Source organism: Sus scrofa, chromosome 14 (assembly GCF_054392235.1).
Source record: "Sus scrofa isolate SSC_HxYL_T2T_F1_AM1 chromosome 14, Sscrofa_HxYL_maternal_Yorkshire_Landrace_v2.0, whole genome shotgun sequence".
Lineage (NCBI taxonomy): Eukaryota > Metazoa > Chordata > Mammalia > Artiodactyla > Suidae > Sus > Sus scrofa.
This window is the reverse complement of record NC_139396.1, coordinates 44,873,866-44,882,292: the sequence shown is the minus strand read 5'-3', so window position 1 is coordinate 44,882,292 and position 8,427 is coordinate 44,873,866. Positions and strand designations below refer to the sequence as shown.

General features: G+C 48.7%; 1 pseudogene; it reads right to left on the bottom strand.

Annotated features, from left to right (window-relative positions):
* Nucleotides 1–210: 210 nt before the first annotated feature.
* Nucleotides 211–8,015, bottom strand: LOC100157663 (sec1 family domain-containing protein 1-like; annotated as a pseudogene).
* Nucleotides 8,016–8,427: the final 412 nt, after the last annotated feature.

Here is an 8,427-nt window from a genome sequence, read left to right as displayed (position 1 = left end):
CTGAACAGAAATCAAAATGTGACCTGCCAGGAAGGGAGTAAAAAAACCTAATGACAAGGTGGAAGCAGGGGCAGATACACTGGGTCTCCTGCATCAAAGCGAATATAACTTACAAACTCTGGTTGGCTGGGCAGGGCTTGCATGGAGGCAGACAGGGACAGTGAAATCTGGGAGCTCTTCCTATCTAGTTAAACTCTGAGCATCTCCTTTTCATCCAAGTTGTGACAGCTGTTTTATGAACTATGCAGCCTTAAAGAGTCAGCTGCAGCCACAGAAAATGTGTTTGCCTTGTTCCCTCTTTCTGTTGTCAACAAGCTTTTGATATTCAATGTAGTTGCCGTCTCCCAACACAAAAACAATTGCTTCTGGGAATAGATTTTTGCTCCTTGGAACTGAGCTGTCATCGCCTCATAGCATTTGGGATCAAAACATCTGTAGTCATCAGTTTCAGGGTTTGACTTCATCTCCATGAAGACCAGTAGATGTAGCCGTTTCAGTACCGGGTTCATCCTCCTCTCCCATCACAAACTGTGATCCTGTATTCGGGACTTGGGGTAGTGTTGCAAGAGCTGGCAGGAGCTGAGGCCAGGCTGGTAAAAGCCTTCCACTGTTTGATACATCTCAAGGGATTAAGGTTGCATCCTGTGTCAGTTAAACCTTTTTGGTATGTATAGCTACATATCAGACTCAGAAACTGCTTGCTGCGTGCTTACATCATAGATAAGAAATGGCCTCACTTTATCTTCTGGTGTTTCTGCGTCAAGGTCTGATATGGTGTCTAGAAGAGATTTATCCAGAATTGTTTTGCTCAGTGTTTTCTCTTTATATTCAAAACACAAATCCACTCTTCTGGCCTTTATAAGACAGCAAAGCAACATTTTATGGAGATCAATAAGTCTTTTTCTTCCCCCACAAGGAGTTCTGGCAAAGAACCAACAGCTGATGTTAGCTGAGCAGTACCATCAGAAAGCGTGGTCTTGGCCCCTTCATCTTCCACTTCTCATCCACTGTGCTCAGTTCTTGTTGAACTGATTCCAAAACTTCTGGAAGTGGAAATTTTCCTTTGTGTTTCTACCAAAATTTATCAACTGGAGTTAAAACATAAGACTTCTTGTTTTTTCTCTAGATAAAACTAGCACCAGCCAGAGAATTATTCACTCCTGAAGATGCTTCCAAGATTAACTCTCTTTAAGTGGAAATCCAGTATGTCAGGCACCAAGGACTTATATGTCCAAATATGGTGTAAAGGAGTCCCCAAATCTATGTTTCTGTCAATAGGATCAAAGAAGGGGAGAAACATCCAGCTCCCAATGCATCATCTGTAGAAAGGTCATTTCCTGCATCTCTTAGACATTCCCAAAGTTTCTTAGCTGGTTTCACTACTATTCCTGTTGCTGTTCCTATTGAATATCTGATTATAGGAACAGTACCTGGTGTAAACCAAAAAGCAGAAGAGGCTGTCACCAGCCGTGTCCATAACAGTTTCCATTTCCCAGTCTGTGATATCTGGATAGTCAAGAGCACAATCTAAAGCACTTCCTTTTTCAATTGCATAATACAGGAATATCATTATTCAAAGGAATACACTTGAGATACCGATCAAAAATTTTGACTATGTGTGTTACTGCATAACTGTGGCTTCTGCATCTGCAATATCTTCCAGTTTGCTTCTTGACATAGCATAAATAAAATCTACATAAAGAGGAATTCCGGTTGTGGCTCAGTGGTAATGAATGAAACCAACTAGTATCCACGATGATGTGGGTTTTTCCCTGGCTCTGCTCAGTGAGTTAAGTATCTGGCACCGCTTCAAGCTGTGGTATAGGTCACAGACATAGCCCGGATCTAGTGTGGCTGTGGCTGTGGCTGTTGCGTAGGCCAGAAGCCGCAGCTCAGATTTGACTCCTAGCCTGGAAACCTCCACGTGTTGTGGATACAGCCATAAAAATAAATAAATAAATAAAATCTAAATAATAGGATTCATAGGGTTGAGTTCAGAAACCTAGGGTACTAGTTTACTATAAAAGGATACAACTCAGGAACAGCCAGATGGAGGAGATGGATAGGGCAAGGTGGGGGTTAGGGGCACGGGCTTCCATGCCCTCTCCAAGCCTGACATTTTGTAACCAAGCAGGACCCTCTGGGGTCTTCCAGGAATAGACTCTGCCCCCCACCTACGTCTTCCATCTGCCTTTTGTCGGTAAAAAAAAAAGAAAAAACTTTAGGGAGTTCCAGTTGTGGCTCAGCAGAAATGAATCTGACTAGCATCCATGAGGACACAGGTTCGATCCCTGGCGCCACTCAGTGGGTTAAGGATCTGGCGCTGCCGAGGTCACAAACGCAGCTTGGATCCCGCGTTACTGTGACTGTGGTGTAAGCCAGAAGCTGCAGCTCCGATTAGACCCCTAGGCTGGAAACTTCCATATGCCATGGGTACAGCCCTAAAAAACAAAAAAACAAAAACAAAAACAAAAAAACTTCAGTCAAAGAATAATTTCAATCAGAGAAAATGCAGAAAGAAAGATAAAATAATAATAGTTTAGCTATTCAACAAAGTCAAGGACTTAGTTCTTCCTCAAGGACTATAGATAATATTCTGAGCCATGTCTTTGGAGCTGTTTTGTAGGAGCTGAAGCCCTCACTGGGTGGAAGAAGTCAACTGGATGCTGCCCACAGGCACGCAGACCCCAGACTGGTTGGAACCAAAAGGTTGATGACACTGACTCCCAATGACCTCACCAGCCACCAATCAGAAAAAGCCCTCGAGCTGACCACGCCCTGTTCTTGACACTGTAAGACTCCTCACTACCCACTCCTCACTACTACGCGGTTTTGACGGTACTAGACTACTGTGGCCTCCTTTGCCTGGCAAAGCAATAAAGCTGTTCTTTTCTACTTTAGCCGGAACTCTGTCTCCACATTTCTATTTGGCACCAGTGGACAGAGGCCGAGTTTCAGAACAATCTCCCCAAATCCCCACACATCCACCAACCCTGAAGCTCCCACGAAACTTTACTTCCTTCCTCCTGCTCGAAACTGCTCATTTCCCTCAGCCAGGTCATCCATCCCTCCCCTCCCTCCCCACCTGCTTCCTGTCCTGCAGGGACCTGCGTGTCCTCACCTCCACCTGCCTCCCCTCTGCTGCTTCTCACCTGCACAGATGCCCCAGAAACTGCCGTCCACACTGAAAATGTCATATCTCTGAGACACCCACCCCTTAACTACAGGCTACGCTTTGCTCTCCACTCACAGAGAACCTTCCAGAGATATGCGTGCAGCAGGAGAGGGTTCTCAGGTGGCCTCTAAGGTGCTTTTTTTCCCCTTGTTTCCTGTCACTGCGGTCACCCCCTCACCCAGGTGGGCTGCGTTCAGGGGCTCAGGGGAGCATCCTGGGTGGGGTCCGTCCACATGCCCCTCCTCCTCATAGACCCCCCACACACACCGTGTTTAGGACACACCCCCATGGGGCAAACTGAGAGAGAAAATTACTTGTTATTTATCTGAAGTTACAATTTAATAGGCATCCACTTATTTGCTAAATGTGACAATTCTACCTAGAAGGACTTGGGGATGTCCCTCTCCTGTCCCCCTGACGTTATCAGCTGCATGGTTTTTTATGATTGTTTTTGTTTTTTGTTTTTGTCTTTTTGTCCTTTTAGGGCCGCACCCGCAGCATATGGAGGTTCCCAGGCCAGGGGTCGAATCCGAGCAGTAGCTGCGGGCCTACACCACAGCCACAGCAATGCCAGATCCGAGCTGAGTCTGTGACCTACACCACAGCTCGTGGCAACACTGGATCCTTAACCCACTGAGCAGGGCCAGGGATTGAACCACAACCTCATGGCTCCTAGTCGGATTCGTTTCCTCTGCACCACAACGGGAATTCCAGCTGCGTGTTTAGATGTGCATTTTGCACCCTGACCTGTGTGTGTGTTGCGGGGGTCTCTCCTTTAAAGAAGAAAGAAGAGGCCTTTGTAATGAGAACTATCGCTCCCTGGGGCAGGGGGAGGTTTCCTCCTCCCAGCCCGGGATCTCTGGTTGGCAGGTGTGAGGGATCCTGTGGTTTGTGGGGAGAGCATGGGAGGGGGAACTGTTCTCTGTCCTCCAGCACCCGCCTGGGGTCCTCTGTCCTCCAGCACCCACCTGGAGAAACACTGACACAACCCAGGAGGGATGTGTACCAGGATGTTCTCTATGCGTGTGTGGCAGCCAAGAGTTGACAGCTTCCTGGAAGAGTGGAGGGAAAACGTGATAGATGCCCAGCCTCGAAGCCCATGCAGCCACGAAAAACAAGGGTGCCACTAGGCACTTAATAACCTGAGCATCTGTTCAAAACATAGTTATTCATAAAAATAAAAAGGGTCATAAACAGAATGCAATATATTACACAATGCCATCAAAGTATAATTACAACACAGGCCTACAAAACGTCAGTGGACATTTTACAAGACCACATTCAAATAAAAAGATTGTCGTTAAACACAGCTCAAGGATTCCCTAAGAATGACGTCTTGGGAGTCTCAATAAACACACTCGAATAAATAAGGCAAAAATTCCATAAAAATGTAAAAGATACCAGTAAACACAGTTTTATGATTTCCTAAAAGCAGAAGAGGAATGGATTAAAGAGGAATAAGGAAATAATAAAACCAAGTAGAATCCATGTGCAGACAAATGACATACAGGCTAAGCAGTGTGATTAGTTCACATTATTTGCCCTGAGGTCCAGTAAAGAAGGTAAAGATGGGAGCAGAGACACAGGGGTGGTGAGACCCACGGAGGCCTGTCCCAGGTGGACATCCCCTTGTCTGTCCCCCATCCCCAGTTAAGGGCATCCAGGCCCTGCCCCTCCGCCAGTCAGTGGGAATCAGGGAACCCAGCTGTTTTAATGTCTGTCTGAGGAAGACATTTTAAAAATATAATTCTCCTGGGATGAAATCATTAATTAAAAAGGGGAATTAATTCTGAAGGTAAGTATAAATTTGCTGGGGATTATTCCCTCTTAGATCATTTTAGTCCATGGATGAAAACACGAGACATTAAAGCTTGCGCACAGGAGTTCCCTGGTGGCTCAGTAGGTAAAGGATCCAGTGTTGTCACTGCTGCGGCTCAGGTTTGATCCCTGGCCTGGGAACTTCTGCATGCCTCAGGAGCAGCCAAAAACAAGCTTGTGCATGGGCAAGACTGTTGACACATTCTGAAATTCGCCTTGTTCTTGGATGTCTGTTTCCAGTCTAATTGCTGTTTTGATTGAATTTTTCGTGGTCTCTGCTGAGCTCCTGAGAGTTAATGAATGTGCCTTTCACAAGACAGGAAGATTCAGGGGCCATTCTCACTCAGACATGTGCTTAGGCAGGAAGGTGGCAGCAAACAAAGCCAAGTTTTAAAAGCTTCCCATTTGTGTTGCATAGGTGATACGTGTTGATGGCAGGGACAGGAGATCAGGAACCACAGGGCATCAAATAAAAGGAAGTACAGTTGTCCACAGGCAAGTCACTGCTAACAGTCATACAGCACTTGTCCATTCTTTAAAACTTTGTGTAAAATAAGGCACACATTAAATGCACCCAATATATGCAACTCGTTAAATCTACCATAAATCATTGACTGGTGTGATTAAACAAGTCAATGTGATGGTACGTAAATTATGCTCCAAAAAGGTGTTTACAAATACCGCTGCACACTTAAGAATGGATGAATGTTAAGAGACTGACCATCCAGAGCCCTGCTGAGGTTGTGAATCCACCAAACTCTTACACACGACAGGAGACAGCATGAAATGGCACAATTTCAGAAAACAACATGGCAGGTTCTTGAAAAGGTAACACACGCAGGCATGTGACCCTGTCTGTCTACTGCTAGATTCTCACCTAAGAGACGTGAAAGCAAAGGTCTGGGCAACAACATGCCCACAAATGTCCGGAGCAGCTTTGTTGGTCATGAGTGAGAACTGCACGTGCCTTGAATGTCCCTCAGCAGTTGGATGGGAGGCAATGGGTGGTCCACGCACGCAGGAACCACTCAGCAATGAAAAGGAGGGACTAGAGTTCCTGTCACGGCTGAGTGGTTAACAAATCCGACTAGGAACCATGAGGTTGTGGGTTCGATCCCTGGCCTTGCTCAGTGGGTTAAGGATCTGGTGTTACCGTGAGCTGTGGTGTAGGTTGCAGACTTGGCTAAGATCCCACGTTGCTGTGGCTTTGGCATAGGCTGGCGTCTACAGCTCTGATTAGACTCCTAGCCTGGGAACCTCCATATGCCATGTGGGAGCAGCCCTAGAAAAGACCAAAAAAAAAAAAAAAGAAAGAAAGAAAGAAAGGAGGAACTAAGATACATGCAGCCACGTCAATCTCAAAACAGTTGTTTGGAGTGAAAGAAGCTGGATCAAATGAGTGCAAATAGCAGAGTTCCATTTATATAAAATTCTAGAAAATGGAAATGGTTTTCCGAGATAGCGGGCAGGGCACTAGCTGCCGGTGGGAGGCAGGGCGACAGAAGGGAACAAGGGGACTGGGGAGATGAATGTGCTCATTTTCGTGACTGTGGTGATGGCTTCACATGCCCCAAATTATCGGTAAGTACCTTTTATTTTACACCAAGAGTAACTCGGTGAAGCTGATAAAAGCAGAAAATAAAAGCAAAATGGAAAATTGAGGGAAGTCTCAGAAAAGGTGAATGCCAACAACCCTGGCCTGCATCAGCTGAACACGGATCCCAGCGGGTACTGGCTTTACTCGAGGATCTCGGGGTGCAAACACCAGACCAGGAGGCACTGGGGCGACTGGCGGGCTGGCTCCCCTCCCGGATAAGCTGGCCATGGGCAGCGGGTGCAGCACTTCACTGCACACAAAGTTCTGTTTGAAGGTGGCTCCTGGGAGCACAGCATCCAAACCGCGGGGCGGTTGCAGGAGACCTGATGCCGGAGGCTCTGGATCAGGACCAGGAGAACTCGTCATTCACAGGGGTCAGTGCTGAAACTGCAGGTTGTGGCTGAGTGTCTATCCATGGGAGAGAAACCCGTGGACCGTATTTGATCGGCAGATTTTACTGGATGGGCATCGTGCTGGAGGCTGTCCCTGGGCTTCTGCCCCCCTCCCCGGGGATGGGGAGGCGGGGGGGGGGTGGGGGGGCACTGGCCCAGCTGCTCCAAGGAGGCGACTTCCAGCTCAGCTCTGTCAGCCGTTCAGTCTATAGGGAGGAGCTGAGCGGGTCACAGATGTTTCCAGAGTCACAGCATCGCTGCTAACCAGGGGCCAGGCTGGGGCTGTAAATATTGACAGACTAAAGCCAACTGACTTTCTGGGCTGTTGTGGGAGGTAAGCAAACCAGCCGCCTCCTCGCGCTCCCCTGGTTGGAGAAACGCTGCTCTTCCCGCTCTGTCCACCTGACAGTGACTCCGCTCACAGGCACTCGGGTGGGAGGCCGTTCCTCAGTGACGGAGGAAGCAGGGAGGGTCTGCATGTGTGCTGCCCCCACCCCCAGCCACAGAGAGGTGCTGCAAAACCACGTGTAACTCTGAGAAGCTGGCCCTTCCCACCCAGCTTCCTCCCAGGTGAAAGGCACTGACAGGGCCTGCAGCAAAGGCCGTGAAGGACCTGGGTGGACCCGGGGACTCTCAGAACATCTGGTCACAGGACACTGTCTGAGTGCCGCAGCTTCTTTATCCTGTTGAATCTGGGTCATGCAGAGGACACTAGAGGGGAAGGCTGGTCTGTGAGATGAGCCCAGCTTCTCACCCTGGCATTGCAGGATATTTGGGCAAAGTAACTGCAGAAAGTGAGAACCAGTGACGTGTCTGCACACGCTCTTCCTCAAGCCTTACGTGTGTTCAGATGTGTAATCTCTGCAATAAGCCCATAAGGTGTCATGAATGTTACCCACATGTGAGGAAATGAGACATGGGGAGGTGAAGTGCTCCCACCAGACATGGTGGGGTGGGCACTGGAATGGGACCTTGGTGTGCTGCCCCTCTATACCAAGCTGGTGATGTCACAGAGCTTGATGGGGCCCCGCATCTGGACGCAGTCTTATCAGCTTGTGCTGCCATCACAACCCTGGAAGCGTGGGGCCCACCGGGCAGAGGCCATAGAGGCTGCAATATGGTGGGGGAGTGGTGTCACCGCAGCTACTCTCCCACCTGACCTGGGATGGAGGCCATGGAAGGGGCGAAGGTATACGAGGCCCAGGGGCGGCTCCTCTCCCACCTGCAGGTGTGGGTTCAGATCCCAGCCTCCTGGACCAGCAGGGAGCGGGCAGCCTCTCACATCTCATTGTGGGACCGTATTCTAGACTGTGAGGCGCCAGGCTGTGCTGGGTCTAAACATGTCACAGGCTGTGCCAGCGTTGGGGTCATCAGGCAGGCTCTGCTCGTGCAGATGGAGAAGGGACAGGGGTGAGACACATCTCAAGAGCCATCTAGTCTCCCCA